A 20,208-nucleotide genomic window follows, 5' to 3' on the forward strand; every position below is an offset into this window, starting at 1 on the left:
ATAGCTGAAGATCAGGCACAAACTTCATTAGAAAAATGACAGTTTTCTAAGAATTAATTCTGAACCTAGACAATTCCTCCAAGTCAAAGTCAAGGCCCTGATAGGGAAGAAGGGCTATTTGATAGGATGATTTTACTCTGGAGACTCTGGTCCCCCTTGACTTCCCTGAATCCTCCTGGCTTTCAGAAGTGGCTCCAACTCCCTTGATGTAAGGGAGATGACCCCTTTCTTGAATGCTATGCAGAGACCTCAAATGAGGCATTTCACAAGGCAATCAATGATTGTCCTCTTCAGGATCTGCCTTACTTCTCCTCATGGCCACCATAACTAACAGTAAGGTTAAATATCAGCATGACCAACCCTATTGGGAAGTGCTGGGCCTGTAAGAGCTGCTATCAAGGTATATTACCATATATTTATTGTCTCATTAATTTTTCTGTGAGAAATATGCAAAAGGTACTTGTGATTGAAAAAAGTCTAGGTGAACTTCACGGAGATGGGGCATTTCCCAGTATGATTTCCTCAGAATAATGGTCCAGTGAAATAGCCCATCAAAGAAGGCTCAGAAAAATTTGTAGGGAATAAACCTTGGTTTATCCCAGTGTTTCTTAAACCTAGTTTAATTATGAGAAAACTCTTACTTTTCACCTTTTTTTGTTTTCAACCTGTTAGTGTTCTGAATAACCAATATTTAAAGGATTCCACATCAGGAAATTCTGATAAAGAAAAAAACACAAGTCTTTTAAGTAATGAGAATAAAATTTTAGGGCAATTTCTGCCTTTCACTATCATACAATATGGGTTTCACTTTTCTGGCTCCAAATTTCTTTCTATATTTTTATCTATTTATCTTTGTCTGTCTGTTTATCTATCATAATCTATCTTGATATCTATCTAACTTTTTATTTTGAAATAATGTTAGATTTACAGAAGAGTTGGAAGGATAGCAGAGTGTTGCTGTATAGCCTACATTCAACTTCTACCAGTGTTCATATTGCACATAACTGTGGTACATTTATCAAAACTAAGAAGCTAGCATTGATGTAATACTATTAATTATAGACTTTATTAAGATTTCATCTGTTTTCTCACTATTGACCTTTTTCTATTCCAGGATCCAATCCAGAATAACACATTCATTTAGGAATTCCTTTTATTTTTGTGAGGGAGTTCAACATGACTTACTCTAAGTATTATTCCAATATCCCCAACTGCAAATAATTGAAACTTAAATTTGAGATTCCAGGAGTCTCAATAAATGGGAATGAGCAGGCTGCAGCAGGGATAAACAATGAAGTATTCAGTAACTTCCCTACCAGATGCTCGCTGGCCTCACTGGAGACACAGTTCCCAAGTCCATTATCTGTGCCCTCAGATGAAGTCCTCAAGAGACAGGCAATGTGATTGGCTCTTAGTCAACCACATGAGTAACTGCCTTCCCTATAAGTCCTGACCCAATTAGCTGAGGCCAAAGTGGAGGGGGTGATTCCTTATATAGAGAAACTCTCTTCCATGACTGTGAATGAAGCAAATTAACCCATGAGGGAAGTGATATATGGCAGAGAAATTAATGTCTCTGCCATAGATTGAATACAAGTTCCATTCTGTTGTAATGTTCTGTTGATTCTACTGTTTTCCCGCACTCCTAAAAAATTTCCCATGAGAATTTAACTAATTTGCACAATAATACTTTTCTATTTTATAGTCTCTGAGTCGGCCATGTGAAATCACTGGATATCCGAGTGGTGAACTGAACTCTTCTTGATAAAAACAAAACAAAACTATACATCATAACTGTCCTAATTATATAATCTAGCTACATTTTTATTAGTACCAGAAAAATAGTAGCTATTGTCTAGCTTTTTCTGTGTTCCAAATTATTTTTCTTTCATAATTCTGGAACCATCCACTAAGATTCCCTAGCAATCCGAACAGAGAAACACAAGTGGGTACTTCTTAAATACTTGTCAGTGATGATAAAACTGCCACATTAAAATACCATTTGTTATGTATTAGGTAAGAAAATTTCTTGTAGATTTGTCAGTATGAATGCTCTAGTTTGAACTGTCATGCAGCAATGTGTTGAAGTCAGGCTTAAAGAATAGTCACATACTGGAGAAATAATTTGAGTATAAGGAATTGTTTCTGTCCATGAGGCAGAGTCACAATTAAAAACAGGATTAGTATATATTGGCCATCTAAATTGCATAAGGAATAAATTCTGTGTTTATACAGTTTGTGAAGGACTTTTAATGAGACATTTAACTTTTCAGCCACATAATTAACATTCCCTATATATTGCTAAATTCAGATGAAAAGGAGAGCAGCCATGCATCTCATAAGGTAATGTTTGAAACTGGCTGCTACTAACAATCCATTCACTCATAAACTAAAAGATGTAGGAAAATTGTATCCTCAGTGTCTTATTTTGGAAAACTGTAATGTGATCTAAAGAGTTTATCTTTACATAAGTGTGGAGGGAAGAAAAAAGGAAAGGAGGGTTTGTTGCTGAAACTTTTATAACCTTAATATTGGGCACGAGAATTATTTTGAGGGATGTAACACTCTTTGTAGAGATAAATGTCTTGAACAGCTTTGGTAAAAGGTGAGAACTCCAAGGCATAGGTAATATTAGGAGTTTAGGCAAACTTAGAATTGGCCAAACTTGTAGGAAATGGCCAAACTGTTTTGTAAAAAATGATTTGGGTTTTTGTTTCATTTTGTTTTTGTTTTTTTGGGTTTTGTTTTCTTTTTTGATACTTAGAGAAAAGAAGAGGGGGGGAAAGGAGCAATGCAAAAGAGAGAAAGAAGGTATGAACCTGGGTACCACTCAGAGAGCAACAGGCAGAAAGCAAATCTGAAAGCTGGGACAATTAAAGAACTTTTAAGAACTGGAGTGACTAACGTTGAAGTTGAAGCTGTGTTGTAATGTTGACCACTCCTCTATCCTCCTCTACCAAATTATTATCAAATCTATAATATTTCTAAAGGCCCCGGGAATAGTTTGGAGGGAGGAGCCATAGATAGCATCATTATATAAGTTTCACGTGTGACTCTATGTGTTGCCCAAATACAGAGAGAGCTTCTGGGATGGTTAGGTGATTCATAACTTGAATGAATTTGACCAGTGCAGAAGTCTGAAGCCAAAGATGCATGTGCATTTTACTTGTTATCGACTAGCACCCTAGTGAGATTTAAAGAAATTTAGGGGATCTTTGGAATATTAAAGAAATACATTGCCTGGGGGAAAATTCAAGGCATCTTTACATATACTCTAAAAATCAGGGAGTCATCAACTGATATCTCATTCAGTGAATACTCAGGATGGATAAATGCGAGAAAATAGTGCCTACCTGAAAAAAGAACAATAAATGCAAATGATTTAGTCATTGTGCTGGACATGACTAGTTCATTCTCAGTCACTTAACTATAGTAAGCACATAATAAAGAAAGGTGATATTATTATTCTACCATTGTATCCTTTCTATTAGATTCCACAGCGTTTATATCTCCCACACTATTCTCAACACTAACATTCTTCTGATGTAAAATGAAGAGCATTTTCTTTCCAATGATACTGACTTCTCAAAGGGGACATTAAATTTTAAATAAATGAAAAGCAGTGAAAATATAATTACATATTCTCCTTTGATTCTTAAAAATTTCTTGTTTATGAAATATCTTTCCACTCGTTGCTTGAGCTCCTGCATTTGACTATAATGTATATTCCATGTTTTACTGTCTTCTTCTTATTTGGAAAAACTTCTTGCTTATTGTGTAATGAATTACTTTCTCATCTGCATGCAATATTGTTTCTTAAGAGAAGACAGGAATTAATACTCGTGAATACCTGATAAACATGAGGCATTGTATTGGGTTCTACAAATGGATTATTTTCATTTGAATAAAATTCTCCTGTGAACGTAGCACCAATGTATAAACTGTATAAACTGATTTCATGGGTACATTTGTGGTAGCATATCTTATTTGAAGATGTTTTTTAAAGCTAGCAAATAGGTCAAAATAGAATTTTAAATTACTCTAAAAAAGTCCTTAAACTACTTTTTACTTACATTATATGTTGTTACTTACATTTATATATTTACATATATTATATATTTAAACCTATATTTAAATATGGACTTATCAATGTATAATATATACTATAACATATAGTGCATATGTTAATATATTCTATAATATTTTAATCACTAAAAAGAGAGAAGTATAATTGAATTTGTGTAAGTTACTCATTAACATTGCAAATGTTGAGATATTTTATTTTTAAACATTGAAGATTAATTTTTCTTGTAAAAGTATCCTAGAATAAACAAATCAGAAAGAAAGATACAAGTAGCGAGTCTCATAATCAATTACAAAAATGCAGAAAAAGTGCCTCAGGTTAAGTGTAAGAAACTTGAAAGACAATTACATTTGAAAGTTTGAAATGAATAATGAAAAATTATTCCATATCTTCTTACTTCAAATTTTATCTTCTCAAAAGTCAGCTTTTCTGACCTACAGTAATGAGATTTCTGTCATTTAAGGCTCATTCCAAAAATCCTGCTTCTAATGTGTTAGGTTAACCATTTTAAATTCTCCATTGCTGTCCCAAATGTCAGTGAACTAATTTGGCAGTGAGTGACTTCTTTCACAGATGAATGCCATTTCCTGACTCCAGCTTAGTTAGAAATGCAGGGCCATTGCATGATTCTTTGTTGGCTCTTCCTCTCTTGTTTATAGTGAAAAATAAGTGTAGGAAAATTAATAACCTCAAAATAGAGGAATTTCTGTTGTTTTAGGAAACAAGATTTTGACTCATATCATCTCTTGGTCTTTGACCTTAAAAATGCAAAAAGTTCTTGCCCTATTATAACTATTCTCTATTAATAAAATTTGGCACATGCCATTTTCTGCTGGGAGAAATATTTTTCAGGATTTGTACTAGGTTTAAAGATCTATTGTAAAGCTAGGTGGTGAGAGTAGTAAGCCATCCCTTCATATCCAGAGTTGCTAACAGGTTCACTGAACACCATGATGCCAAATCACACTTTCAAAATACTTGCATGTGAGTGGCAGACTCAGAACATAGGATGGTAGCTGGAAGTGGATGTGGAGTTTAAGGATTGTTTTTGAGCCTTTGTCTTAGTTTTCCATTTTTTTAAGAAAAGATGGCTGTTGAACAGGAGAGGAAAAAGCAAGTACTTGGTGCAGACTTTCAGCCTGTTCCATCAGCAGTTAGCCTTGAAAGCAACAAATGTTTCAGATTTCCATTCTGAATTAGACAACACGCTACTTCTTTAGAACTTTCTGAGAATACCCATTGCATTTTGATAGCACGGTGGTCTTGTTATTCCTTGTTATAACTTTCAGTTTTTATTGTGAGAAAGAGGCTGCCCTGTGGAGAACCCTGAATTCTTAATCCATTGGCCATCCCCTGGCCCAGAGAATCTCACCTCTGAGATTTTCTCAGTTTCGAACCTGGGTCCTGTTTGAGGTTAGTGTCTGTTTGATAAAAAGGGAATCCACGTGTGATTTCTAAACCCAAGCTTTAGCCTGCTCTTACAAAGCCTTGTTTCAAGTGGTGAGAATTTTTTTAAAAAGTTATTTTCCCAAATTAAGAATGTGTTTCCTTGTCTGAGAAGCGAGATGCATGAGTCAAAGAGGCTAACTTTTTAGATGCCAAATGGGTCTGTATTCAAAAGAATTCCCAAGATAAAAGGCATGATTTCATTTCAGGATTAAATGATTCAGAAATGATGACAAATCTTGTGTGTTATTCCTTCAATTTTCTGGAAGAGTCAAAAAGAATAAGCACCTCGATTTATCATTCACTGTGGGCTTATAGGGTCTTAGGAGCTTTCCTTCCTATGTGGCATTCTTCAAGCCTGACACAAAACTAACCTGTTGTCCTACCTATGCCACCACCTAAGACCAGAGGCTTCAATCTGTATATCTAAGTGTCAAAAGCTGGAACAGGACACAAGCAAACTATAGTGTGTGTCGCTTGTTTGCTGGTGGACTTGGCAAATGACATTAAGAAATGTGATTAAAAAAAAAACTAAAAATAATACATGGATTTTTTTCCCTCTTTCTCAAGAATCCAAGGATAGGAAATGTGAAATAAATTAGGAAAAATGTGACTGTTTTCTCGGGAAAAAATGTGACTATATTAGTCCATTTTCACACTGCTATAAAGAACTACCTAAGACTGAGTAATTTATAAAGAAAAGAGGTTTAATTGACTCACAGTTCCACATTGCTGGGGAGGCCTCAGGAAACTTCCAATTGTGATGGAAGGTGAAGGGGAAGCAAGGCACATCTTACATGGTGGCAGGAGGGAGAGAGAGTGTGAGGGTCAAAGTGCCAGACATTTATCAAACAACCAGCAAGGGAGAAGTCCAACCTCACAACTCAATCACCTCCCACGAGTCCACTACCGCAACATGTAGGGATTACAGTTCACAATAAGATTTGGGTGGGGACACACAGCCAAATCGTACCAGTGACAATCTTTATGAAGAAGTTTACCTTTATCTCCTTGGCCAGGAACATGGTCCCCACTGCACAGGAGAGGCATACCTTATCTGTCCTGCCCCTTGCTCCCTGGGGGAAGAGAAATAGATTCTCTAGCCTCAGCCAAAAGGTGCATTTTCCCCAGAAGGTGCTGCCCATGAAGTTTAAATTTAATGAAAGAGATGTGGCAAGTTCACACCACATACCCTGTGCCAAAAGATGCCATTGTCATTTGCACATGAAAGATGCTCTTCTTGAATTGCTGTTTGTTGAATCCGCATCTGTATAATTCTCAGAGAAAACCTATTTGTTGACCCTCCCTCCTTCTACTATATTTGTAGACTTTGTTCCTTCCCATTTGGAGAATTTATGCCAGTCAAGGAGCAAATTGTCATCCAATGATCTTAGAAAATTAACAACATATTGGATATTATATTCTATATCAAAGCATACGCATTCCCATGCAAAATATGTCTCTTTTCACTTAAAGGCCCTAAATCATGTCAGACCTGGGCTTCAAGAAAAGTTCAATATTCTGTATTTTACCTTTCTCTTTGATTTCTCTGACATTATTTCTGCGATGAGATTCTCTTTCTAGGGGCTGCAATGTTTACCCTCTTAGTTGTGTGAGCCCTCAAACCTCATATTTTTTTCTGAAAACTTGTAGCTAATTAAATCTGTTTATAGTTTAATAACGTGTTCTATTTGGACACTGGTTTTACACATGTTAAATTCCTAATCCAGGTAGACTTCTTTTTTTGGCATGTTCTCTGAGGTAGATAATAGCATCTTGAACTTCTATAATTCCACTGACTTCCTCGCTTCTAATTTGAGTGCTGGCATAATCCTTAGCCTACAAGAGATTCTCAATATAAAGCAGTTAACCCATTGATGTGTGATTTGGGAAACAATTTAAAATGCGATGATGCAAATAAAGAAATAAAGGGATGGATAATTGGGGGCAGGTCAGGCTTATGAATTGGTGTAGAGCTCCATTCCCCAAATATCCCCTTAATTAGAGTGTTTTCATTAGAGTCATTTTGGAAATTGTCACAATGCTCACTGTAATGATGTTACAATTCTGTGTCATGAATGCTCCATGTAAAAGCAAAAATGCCTTCATTTAATCATTTAGTAAAAATGTCAAAGAGGGATATGATCACTGAAAACTGGAAGTATTAAGTAAAATAATAAAATCATTCAAGGAACACAAACTCTTGCTTAAGTAAGCTTACCTACCTTCCTTTCTCCCTTCCTGGCAAAATTTCTGTGAATAGTCATCTTTACCTTCTCTCCTCTTAAGAGCATTTATCCTTCAGCTCGGTTAAATACTGATCTTGCCCTTTTGTACCATCTAAAACATTCTTTGGTTACCAGAGGCTGGGAAGGGAAATGGGAGTGAGGTTGGAGGGAGATGAGGATGGTTAATCAATACAAAAAATAATTAGAAAGAATGAATAAGACCTACTTTTGATACACCAGCAGGGTGACTACGGTCAATAACAATTTAATTGTGCATTTAAAAATGACTAAAAAAGTATAATTGGATTGTTTCTAACACAAAAGATAAGTGCTTGAGGGAATGGATACCCTATTCTTCATGATGTGATTATTATACATTGCATGCCTGTATTGAAACATCTCATGTACCCCATAAATATATACACCTACTATGTACCCAAAAAAAAGAAAGCAAAAACTAAAAAAAAAAAAAAATTGCTCTAATTTACTAGTGACAGCTCAAAAGTGAAATCCAATCCAAATCCAATAGTGAAAATCCGTCTTCATCCTACTTGACTACTCTTCAATGAATCTCATACTTTGTCAAGCTTGCCCCTCGCTCAGCATCTAGAACTTCATTCACTTGTATCTCTTCATACTTCCAAGATTATTGGTTTTTTGTCTTTTTGGGGAGCCCTTCTTGAGTTTAAGCTAACTAAAGTAGAAACAATATCTTCTCAATCACAATATAACCTACCACTTACAATACATTTTCGAACAAAATAGGTGTGTTTATTTAAATGAATGGATTTTTTAAAATGAATTAATATCAGAAATAAAAGGAAATGGTTTCTCATCTAGCTCATTGTTGAGGTATAGAAATGAGATTGATGGAAATTCAGTGACTAGTCCATGGTCACAGAGTCAATTACCAACAGAAATGGAACAGGAACTGAGGTCTCCTTCATGCAAATTCTACGTTCTCTTCTTATACCACCACAAAATAAATGCAAATATTTTTTCCCTAGTAAGCCTCCACAGAGTTAAAGTCATGCCTATTTTATCTGAAATCCCATAGGAGACTAGAAATTGAAAAAATCCAAAGCTGCCATGTCATCTAAATCATTCTTTATTCATACAAATATGTGTATTAAAAATATACCTCTAAGACGCCTAGTTCATAATGCCACTATGTATTAAGTCTTTTTAATTATTCCTCCAAATATGTTTTTTCTTATTTCCTTGGCTTTTTTTCCAAAATGAAACTACACTTTACTAATCTTACTGCTTTTATTTTAGAAATAAGCCCAAATCACTTGGCTAGTTTGCCAAACAGTGGAAGGGCTACAATGAATCAGAGAGTAATGTTTGTCCCTTAAGCCATTGAGTCACTTCAGAGGATCATCTTAAGAAACATTAGAATCATAGAATCTTCTCATTAAAAGGGACCAGCAAGGTCATCTACCTTGAAATTTCTCTAAAGCTGTAATTCATCAATGACCATTTACTTTGTAATAGATCATAGTTCTGAAGCTCTGCTGCAATTCTTCTCATTTCTCTCAGTGCAAGCTGGTGTTTTCTTCTCCAAAAGGCTCTATATTTCATAGGAGTGATTAGTTGGTTTTTCAGAGCAAAACAGTCTGAATTCAATCCTTTCTTTGCCACTTAATAGCTATGCAATCTTGGGCAAATGTACTAATACCTCTAAATCTTAGTATTTCTCATTTCTAAAACAGAGATGCTTAATCACATAACAAAAGTAGGAGAAGCTACGATCATGCTGTATAGTAGCAAAGCTTCAATAAGTAGTAATCATCATTGTATAGTAAACAATTACTTGAGAATTCTCTCTCCCCATCATGTTCCCTTGCTGGCAATTTCTTGATGCTGGTTTTAATTCTCTAACTTCTTTCAAGTTCATTTCTTCTCTCTAGAGATTTTTCCCTTTCTCCATTGAGCTTGAGCACAGAGGAGCTTTTGTAAGCTTTTATGTTCTCCACTCTAAAGTTTCCCAACTTCCATGTAGAGTTTACATTAAATAGTCATCATCTCAGACACAAAGACAAATTAAGCATTTGCTAGGGGGGTGCATAGGAAGGTATCCATACCAGTACTTCATATGTCCTAGACCTCGAATCAGACAAATTGCCTCATGTTCTCCCTTGAAAATTTCACATGGAAATTTCCATGGCTGCCAGATTTTTAGGTGTCTAATTTTGTGGAGGACCTCAAAGTTCTGATTTTAAATCTATTAGATGGCTTCCCTTTCCTTGGTTCTTCCTGCCAAAAGTCACTGTCAAGCCTGGTCTCCCTTGGAAAACATAGGAGCATATATACATATGTATATGTACATATACATACACATATATACATATACATACATATATACCTGTATATACACACACATACACACACATAACACCAGTCAACTTTTACAGGAGTGTGGCTCTTCTAAGATATTTGCCCAGGGCTTGGGATTTCAATTAAATGATCTCATTGCCATACTTATCAGTCAATGCTTAGGTTCCATGCATCTACTTTGCTATCTCGGTGCTCCAAAGCTTTGTGAATTTCTTAATCATTATCCACCATATCTTCCAGCGAAAAGTTTATTTATATCAAAAGTTGTGTGATTCCAGTCTTATTTCTGGTATGAATTCCACTTATGAATGAATGAGAAAGAAAGCTAGTAGATGGCCCAAAGCAAATTTGTAAAGTCTTCTGTCTCTCTTTCCATTTCCTATGTGTGCCTGTCCTCCCTTTGTTGTTCTCATTCCAGTTTACCTTAATTCCATGAGCATTTTTCCACCTCCTCCCTCCAGACAGAGACTTGTCCTTCTGTAGTTCCACTTGTTTTTATTTCCTGTGGTTACCTGCATCTTTCTTGAGTAAAATTTGGATACAAAAGGGATTTGAGAAAGTCCACGCTCAGTAATACCACTTCTGGGAATTTAAAGAAACAAATCATGAGAAGTAAAAAGTCATTCTGACAAAGAAATTTATAATATTTACAATGATAAACTGAAACAATCTAAATATCATAGTATATATCAACCAGATGGAATGTTATGTGGCTTTTACAAAATTCAAGGCTTTGCAGTAACAAAAAACTGAGTGAAATAATATTATGGAAAATATATAATGTAAAATTATATTACATATAATTAGAACAATTTCATTTCACAGAAAAAATATTAATGCTAGTATAAGCACCTTAATAAGGTTGTACCCAAATAGTTTGCCCTTTTTTCATGTTAATTTCTCTGTTGATTAAATATTGATGCCTAATACTTTCATCTATTATGAGTCATGAATTTTTCTAAGGCCTTTCCATGCATTTAATTTTTACATCTCATTTAATCTTCATAATAATTCCCTAATGAAAGTGATAAAATATGTCCATTTTACAGATGAATTCAAAGAAGATCAGGCACAAAGAACTAACTTGTTCAACTAGCTAATTTAGAATTTAATCCAGGTAGTCTATCACCAGAATCCATTCTTTTAATCATAATACTGTGCTAACTCTGATGTTTACATTGGTTTATTAATGTATTGTTTTTGTCAAATTAGTTAAAAAAATAACACTAATTTATTTAAGCTATAATTTGACAATGTTTTTAAAAGTGTTAATATGTCACGGTAATGATATCAACACACACACACACAAGCAATGCACTGATTTCAACCATGTAAAACCCCACCTGACTCTATTTATATTAATTACTGGTTGAAATAAAAAATCTAGGAAGGAGAACAGGGTGACCCTGATAGAATTATATTAATATTTTCATTTAAAGCCATTTAATATTATTATAACATCATATTATGTGAAATAGAAAAACAAAAAATAAAATAAAACAAAAACTTGCCTATTGTGAGGTCTATTTCCATGAAGATTTATAGGGAAAAGATTTGAAGAAGCCAATTTTTTTCTGAGGACCAGAAAATCAAGATCCAATTTCAATAATGATAGCAATATTCGGTGAATTATAGATTACCAAATTCAATATCATATAAGTTTGATTCTAATGAGGTAAGACAAGGAATATTTTCTCTACAATTTACGTATAAATAAAGCTATTATTGCCCACTCATCTGAGAATTTTTTTTTACTTTTCCTTTTAATAAATTTTTTTGGGGGATTCAGTGGGTACATGTGCAGGGTTGTTACATGGGTATATTATGTGATGCTGAGGTTTGGGATACAGATGGTCCCATCAACCAGGTGGTAAGCGTAGTACCCAATAGGTAGTTTTTCAGCCCATACACCCCTGTCTAGCAGTCCCAGGTGCCTACTGTTCTCATCTTTATGTTTATATGTATTCAATGTTTAGCTCCCACTAATAAATGAGAACATGTGGTATTTGGTTTTCTGTTCTTGTGTTAATTTGCTTAGGATAATGGCCTCCAGCTGCATCCATGTTGCTGCAAAGGACATGATTTTCTTCTTTTTATGGCTGCATAGTATTGTATGGTGTACAATTTCTTTATCCAATTCACTATTGTTGGGCATCTAGGTTGATTCCATATCTTTGCTATTATGAGCAGTGTTGTAATGAATATGTGATTGCATGTGTCTTTTTGATAGAATGAATTATTTTCCTTTGGGTATATACCCAGTAGTGGCACTGCTGGGTTGAATGGTAGTTCTGCTTTAAGTTCTTTGAGAAATCTCCAAACTGCTTATACAGTGGCTGAACTAGTTTGCATTCCCATCAAAAGCATTTCTTTTCTATGCAGCCTTGTCAGCATCTGTTTATTTTTTTTTTGACTTTTTAGTAATAGCCATTCTGACTGGTGTGAGATAGCATCTCTTTGTGGTTCTCATTTACATTTCTCTGATAATTAGTTATGTTGAGCATTTTTTCATATGTTTATTGGTTGCTTGTATGTCTTCTTTTGAGAAGTATCTGTTCATGTCCTTTGCCTATTTTTAAATTGGATTATTTTTTGCTTGTTGGTTTGTTTAAGTTTCTTGTAGATTCTAGATTCTGGATATTAGATCTTTGTCAAATGTATAGTTTGCAAATATTTCCTCCCATTCTGTAGGCTGTCTGTTCATTCTGTTGGTAATTTTTTTTTTTTTTTTTTTTTTTTGCTATGTAGAACTCTTTAGTCTAATTAGGTGCCACTTGTCAATTTTTGTTTTTGTTGCACTTGCTTTTGGGGACTTAGTCATACATTTTTTGCCAAAGCCCATGACAAGAAGGATATTTCCTAGGTTGTCTTCCAGAATTTTTATAGGTTGAGGTCTTACATTTAAATCCTTAATCCATTTTAAGATTCGTATATGGTGAGGGTAGGGGTCAGGTTCTTTCTGCATATGGCTACCCAGTTATCCCAGCACTATTTATTGAAAGCGAGTCCTTTCTCTATTGCTTATTTTTGTCGATTTTGTTGAAGATCAGATGATTTTGCATGTGCGGGTTTATTTCTTGGTCTTATTCTGTTCCATTGGTCTATGTGCCTGTTTTTGAACCAGTGTCATGCTGTTTTGATTACTGTAGCCTTAGAGTATAGTTTGAAGTCAGGTAATGTGATGCCTCTAGCTTTGTCCTTCTTTCTTAGAATTGCTTTGTCTATTCAGGCATTTTTTTAGATTTCATATTAATTTTAGAATAGATTTTGTTTAATTCTGTAAACGTTGGGGTTGGTAATTTAATCTGTAGATTGCTTTGGGCAATATAGCCATTTTATGATACTGATTCTTTAAATCCATGAGTATGGAATTTTTTCCATTTGTTTGTGTCATCTCTGATTTATTTCAGCAATGTTGTGTAGTTATCCTTATGGAGATCTTTAACCTCCTTGGTTAGATGCATTTCTTTTTTTTTTTTTTTTTTTAATTTTTATTTCATTTTATTTAATTTTTTTTAAATTGATCATTCTTGGGCGTTTCTCACAGAGGGGGATTTGCCAGGGTCATAGGACAATAGTGGAGGGAAGGTCAGCGAATAAACAAGTGAACAAAGGTCGCTGGTTTTCCTAGGCAGAGGACCCTGCGGCCTTCTGCTGTTTTTGTGTCCCTGGGTACTTGAGATTAGGGAGTGGTGATGACTCTTAACGAGCATGCTGCCTTCAAGCATCTGTTTAACAAAGCACATCTTGCACAGCCCTTAATCCATTCAACCCTGAGTGGACACAGCACATGTTACAGAGAGCACAGGGTTGGGGGTAAGGTCACAGATCAACAGGATCCCAAGGCAGAAGAATTTTTCTTAGTACAGAACCAAAAGAAAAGTCTCCCATGTCTACTTCTTTCTACACAGACACGGCAACCATCCGATTTCTCAATCTTTTCCCCACCCTTCCCCCCTTTCTATTCCACAAAACCGCCACTGTCATCATGGCCTGTTCTCAATGAGCCGCTGGGCACACCTCCCAGACTGGGTGGTGGCCAGGCAGAGGGGCTCCTCACTTCCCAGCAGGAGCGGCCGGGCAGAGGCGCCCCTCACTTCCCGGATGGGGCGGCTGGCCGGGCGGGGGGCTGACACCCCCACCTCCCTCCCGGATGGGGCAGGTGGCCGGGCAGAGGGGCTCCTCACTTCCCAGTAGGGGCGGCCGGGCAGAGGCACCCCTCACCTCCCGGATGGGGCGGCTGGCCGGGCGGGGGGCTGACCCCCTCACCTCCCTCCCGGACGGGGCGGCTGGCCGGGCAGAGGGGCTCCTCACTTCCCAGTAGGGGCAGCCGGGCAGAGGTGCCCCTCACCTCCCGGATGGGGCAGCTGGCCGGGCGGGGGGCTGACCCCCCCACCTCCCTCCCGGACGGGGCGGCTGGCCGGGCGGGGGGTTGACCCCCCCACCTCCCTCCCCGGGGGGGGCGGCTGGCCGGGCGGGGGGCTGACCCCCCACCTCCCTCCTGGACAGGGTGGCTGCCGGGCGGAGACGCTCCTCACTTCCCAGACGGGGTGGCTGCTGGGCGGAGGGGCTCCTCACTTCTCAGACGGGGTGGCTGCTGGGCTGAGGGGCTCCTCACTTCTCAGATGGGGCGGTTGCCAGGCAGAGGGTCTCCTCACTTCTCAGATGGGGCGGCCAGGCAGAGACGCTCCTCACCTCCCAGACGGGGTCACGGCCAGGCAGAGGCGCTCCTCACATCCCAGACGGGGCAGCGGGTCAGAGGCGCCCCCCACATCTCAGACGATGGGCCGCCGGGCAGAGATGCTCCTCACTTCCTAGATGGGATGGCGGCCGGGAAGAGGCGCTCCTCACTTCCTAGATGGGATGGCGGCCGGGCAGAGATGCTCCTCAGTTTCCAGACTGGGCAGCCAGGCAGAGGAGCTCCTCACATCCCAGACGATGGGCGGCCAGGCAGAGGCTGCAATCTCGGCACTTTGGGAGGCCAAGGCAGGCGGCTGGGAGGTGGAGGCTGTAGCGAGCTGAGATCACGCCACTGCACTCCAGCCTGGGCACCATTGAGCACTGAGTGAGCGAGACTCCGTCTGCAATCCCGGCACCTCGGGAGGCCAAGGCTGGCAGATCACTCGCGGTTAGGAGCTGGAGACCAGCCCGGCCAACACAGCGAAACCCGGTCTCCACCAAAAAAATACGAAAACCAGTCAGGTGTGGTGGTGCGCGCCTGCAATCACAGGCACTCGGCAGGCTGAGGCAGGAGAACCAGGCAGGGAGGCTGCTGTGAGCCGAGATGGCAGCAGTACAGTCCAGCTTCGGCTCGGCATCAGAGGGAGACCGTGCAAAGAGAGGGAGAGGGAGAACGTGGGAGAGGGAGAACGTGGGAGAGGGAGGGAGAGGGAGAGGGAGAGAGGGAGAGGGAGAGGGAGAGGGAGAGTGTTAGATGTATTTCTATGTATGTGTGTGGAGTCGGAGAGATGGGGGTGTGTGGGGGTTGGGTGTGTGGCTATTGTAAATGGGATTGTGTTCTTGATTTGTCTTTAAGCTAGAACATTATTAGTGTACAGAAATGCTACTGGTTTTTGTAGGTTGATTTTATATCCTGAAACTTTACTGAAGTCATTTGTCAGTTCCAAGGTCCCTTAGGCAGAGTCTTTAGGGTCTTCTAGGTAATAGAATTATATTGTCAGCAAAGAGAGGTGGTTTAACTTCATCTTTTCCTATTTGGATGTCTTTTATTTCATTATCTTGCCTGATTGCTCTGGTTAGGATTTCTCAATAACACTTGAAATTATCTTTTAAGCCTTAGTAGAGTTTTATTTAAAAAAGAATTTTACTTTACTATTTTCTAACCTCTTTAGGTTAAATTGAACATATTTACAAATGAAAGTACTCTAAATTTTTAGTGTTTATAAAGTATTACATCTTCATTTGCTAGTAGAATCTCAAGATTCTCTTCTGAATGAGTGTACTCACCATTGTCTAAATATTTTTTAATGCTTATGTTGCATAATTTCCCGATGAGAATTGATATGGTTTGGCTGTGTCCCCACCCAAATCTCCTCTTGAATTCCCACAAGTTGTGGGAGACACCCAGTAGGAGGTGATTGAATCATGGGGGCAGGTTTTCCTATGCTGTTCTCATGATAGTGAATAAGTCTCATGAGATCTGATGTTTTTTAAAAATGGGAGTTTCCCTGCACAAGGTTCTCTCTCTTTGCCTGCAAACATCCACATAAGATGTGACTTGCTCCTCCTTGCCTTCCGCCATGATTGTGAGGCCTTCCCAGCCATGTGGAACTGTAAGTGCAATTGAACCTTTTTTTTTGTAAATTGCCCAGTCTCGGGTATGTCTTTATCAGCAGTGTGAAAATGGACTAATACAAAAATTATATAAGTTATTTAATATAGATAAACTTCTAGTGAACAGCTTCTTTTGACTGTGTACATCCTGCTTGATTAACAGGGGGCAATAACAATTCTGGCTCCTTTCCAACACTTGAACTCCTGGACCTACATGAAAGGTGCGGGAATTGGAGAAACAGTTACAGGCCACACTAAGATCTCTGAAATCCAGACACTTCACTATAGCAGAAATGTTTGCTGTGAGTCTGAACAGTAAGGACTTAAAACTGAAAGTTCTACCTGATGAAGTACAGAATGTTTTGTTGTTTATTTCTTTGAGTAATTCAGCTTTTTCTAAACTGAAGAGTGAAGGAATACTTGGTAAAATCATATCAGAGGAGAAGACCACTGTTTTATGTGTTTCTAAAAAAAAAAAAAGCAATTAGTGTTGTCCTTGAATTAGTTTATCAATCATGCGTATTAAAAAAAAAATAAGAGCCTCAGTCAGAAGCTAACTTTGCCCTTGCACAGAGCATTACAAAAAACCAGATTTTAATTTATTAGAGGAAAACATTATTCTTCAATTTATCATGCAAATTCAAAATTTCATTATAACCAAGAAAAAAGAGTTTCTGAATGATCTTAGAGCTGCTGTCAGTGAATTCAATCTATGAAATTGATAATAAAGATTTTTTCTTTCATTTTTAACTTTTTATGAATAAAAAGCTTAAGTCACAACCATGAATACTGAATCAACACATAATACATTTCCCTAGATTTTTTTCCAAGCATTTAGAAAGCTTCAAGGCTTTGATTATTTCATTTGAAACCCGGAAGTACCTATTGAATAATCAAATTTTTAAAATTTGGCATTCCTTTTGCTGTCATCTGGCTTTTATAGTTTCTGTTAAGAAATCACCCATCAGCCTGGTTGTTATTCCCTTGAAAGTAATCTATTCCTTCTCTTTGTCAGATAATTGTTTGTTTGTTTTTCTGCTTCATATTTATTTTTCTATTTTAAAGATATATAAAGATTTTGTATATAAAAAATCTAGGGAAATGTATTATGTGTTGATTCAGTATTCATGGTTGTGACTTAAGCTTTTTATTCATAAAAAGTTAAAATTGAAAGAAAAATCTTTATATTAACTGTTTATAGTTAAGGAGACCAAGAATCTTAAATCATGTGTCTATTTCTAGCAGCTTAGTACACATTTCACTAACTCTTTCCCTGAAAGAAATAAAGAAAAAACCTAAAATTATTGGATAAAATATTTAAAATTTTTTGAATACATGAATGAGCTGATAAAAGAGTGAGAAATCTCTGATGTGAAGTACTTTAAAACATTCACTTGAAAATCACATTCAGTGGAAAGTTTTGATAAATTCATAGCAATCTACGCACCCAAACTGGGAGCTTCACCTCCTGAATGACTAGATGGAATGTAAACTCCATTTTCTGTTACCATATAGTTCTTCGGTTATTCGTTTGATGGCTTTAACAAAATAACAAGGGAGCCACACACATCAATTTTCTTTTTTGTATTGTAAATCCTCAGGGCAGGTGGGTGGGCAGTTCTCAGAACTGTTTGCAGGTAGCTCTTTTCATTTTGCAACTTGATTGTGCGATTCAACTGTTCTGTTAAACTCATACAGAGAGGGCTACAGGAGTAAGGATAGTATTTGATTAAAATCCTATCTAATATTTATTAATTATGTGATCTTTGCAATTATTTTGAATCCAATTTCCTCTACTGTAAAATTATGATAACTCCTTCGTCGTGGTATTGTTTTAAGGATCAAACAATATATGGTTTGGAAAGCACCATGCCTACTGCATGGTAAAAATATTTAACAGATGTTAATTTGTCACTGTCATATGGAATCTAAGATGATTTTCAAAATAGAGCTCAATGATGTAAAAATTATTCTTTTTCCTTTGTATTAATAGAAAAAATCCTATTTTATGTTTGCTAAAAAATATTAAAATATATTACATTAAAAAGGAACTCTTGAAAGTACAATTCAGACTTCAGGAAGGAGTATTTCTTATAATGTCAAAAAGTTGTATTTTATCTATTCCCCACTCACTCTGAGTAAAGTAATCAGACTCTATTATGAGAGAGAATAAAAAAATCGGGGTGTGCAGGAAAAAGAATAAAATGAGTAAAAGTTTTGAGACCATCCTGTTAATAAACTCCATTGGAATACAAGTAGTAATATGCAAACAGAAAATGAAATATGAGCTACAGTTGCAAATAATAACCATTTACATATTTTGCAGAGTTTTCTATAATATTCTATTATCATAGACTAGCATTAAGATCAAGACCTTGAAAAATACCAGGAAAAAAAAACACTAAATAAACTATAGATTGGTTAAAAAAATCATAATTCAGAAAACAGAGGATTAATAGTTAAAGTATAAGTTTTAAGAGATGAAAAACTCAGACTAGAAAGAAGTAACCAAAAGTTGGAGAAATGCCAACTAAATTAGCAAGATATGCTTTCTACCAATCAGACTATTTAAAAATACTTTAAAAATTTGTATTGCTGACAGAGATCAGGTGAAGATTATTATAATACATTGCCGTTACAGGATATGTAGCAGCTTTGGGTGCAGAAATATATAACCTATTAAGTTAAAAATCATTTGTCTTTTAATCTGAAAACCCCACTTCTAGAAATATATCCCATAGGAGTCAAAGTACCAGGATACAACATTGCTCACAGTGATAAAGCACTTCAACAACGGAATGACTGAACAAATTATGGCATAAGCATGCAGTGAAACATCACGCATACATTATACCATGTATTCATTAATAAGAACAAATCATTTCACTTGGATAGCTTTCCACAAAGAGTTGTTGAATATGAAAAGATGCAGATGGGGATGTAAAATCTTATTCTGTTTTAGAAAAGAAAACATGGAGAAAGTATAGACTGCTATATACTAGGCTGTCACATGAGTTACCAGTGGAGGGGAGTGTGAAGAGGGTGGCTCGGGAAAGAAGAGGCAGCAAGCCAAACAAAAATGGAGACAAGAAATAGACTGCTACGCTAATTTCTACAAATGTTTGTAAGCACTTTTATCTAAAGTTAGATGCATGTGTCTGTAATAAAAATTTAAAAATTAATCAGAAACAGCTCTCTAACCCCAAAGTATCTCCAGTCCCCGAATTTGGAAGTCTTATGTGGTTTAGCTAGTGAACAGCAACTCCTCCCTCCATTTTCATTTCCAATTTAAAACATGGAGAAATCGTCGGTGAGATGTAGTGATAGGAGGTAAATAAGTGTGCTCCTCAATTCTAAATTCAAAGGATATATTTGCCAACTTCTTCATCTATCAGAATCATTTTATTAATTTACACTTCACTTCAAACATACCACGAAGAATCTGACTGACCCTGACAAATCTAGGGGGTTGGAAGGGAGTGCATTTTGTTATTAACGGACTCAAAGAAGAATATTTGTAAGCAAGGGTCCACGTTCCCTTTTTCTCTTAAAATTAGTACTAGTTTTCCATGAAACATGAACAAAACAGAAACAATAATTGAGATTCATGAAAAAATTCTGGGGATAAAAAAACAAAAGAAAGAAGAAAAATCCTAGAGCTAATACTCACCCTAGAATGTCCAATATATGAGAGGCAGTATTTTTTATTTTTTATTTTTTTGAGATGGAGTCTCGCTCTGTCCCCCAGGCTGGAGTGCAGTGGCGCGATCTCAGCTCACTGCAAGCTCCGCCTCCCGGGTTCACGCCATTCTCCTG

This window comes from Pan troglodytes, chromosome 5, assembly GCF_028858775.2.
Source record: "Pan troglodytes isolate AG18354 chromosome 5, NHGRI_mPanTro3-v2.0_pri, whole genome shotgun sequence".
Lineage (NCBI taxonomy): Eukaryota > Metazoa > Chordata > Mammalia > Primates > Hominidae > Pan > Pan troglodytes.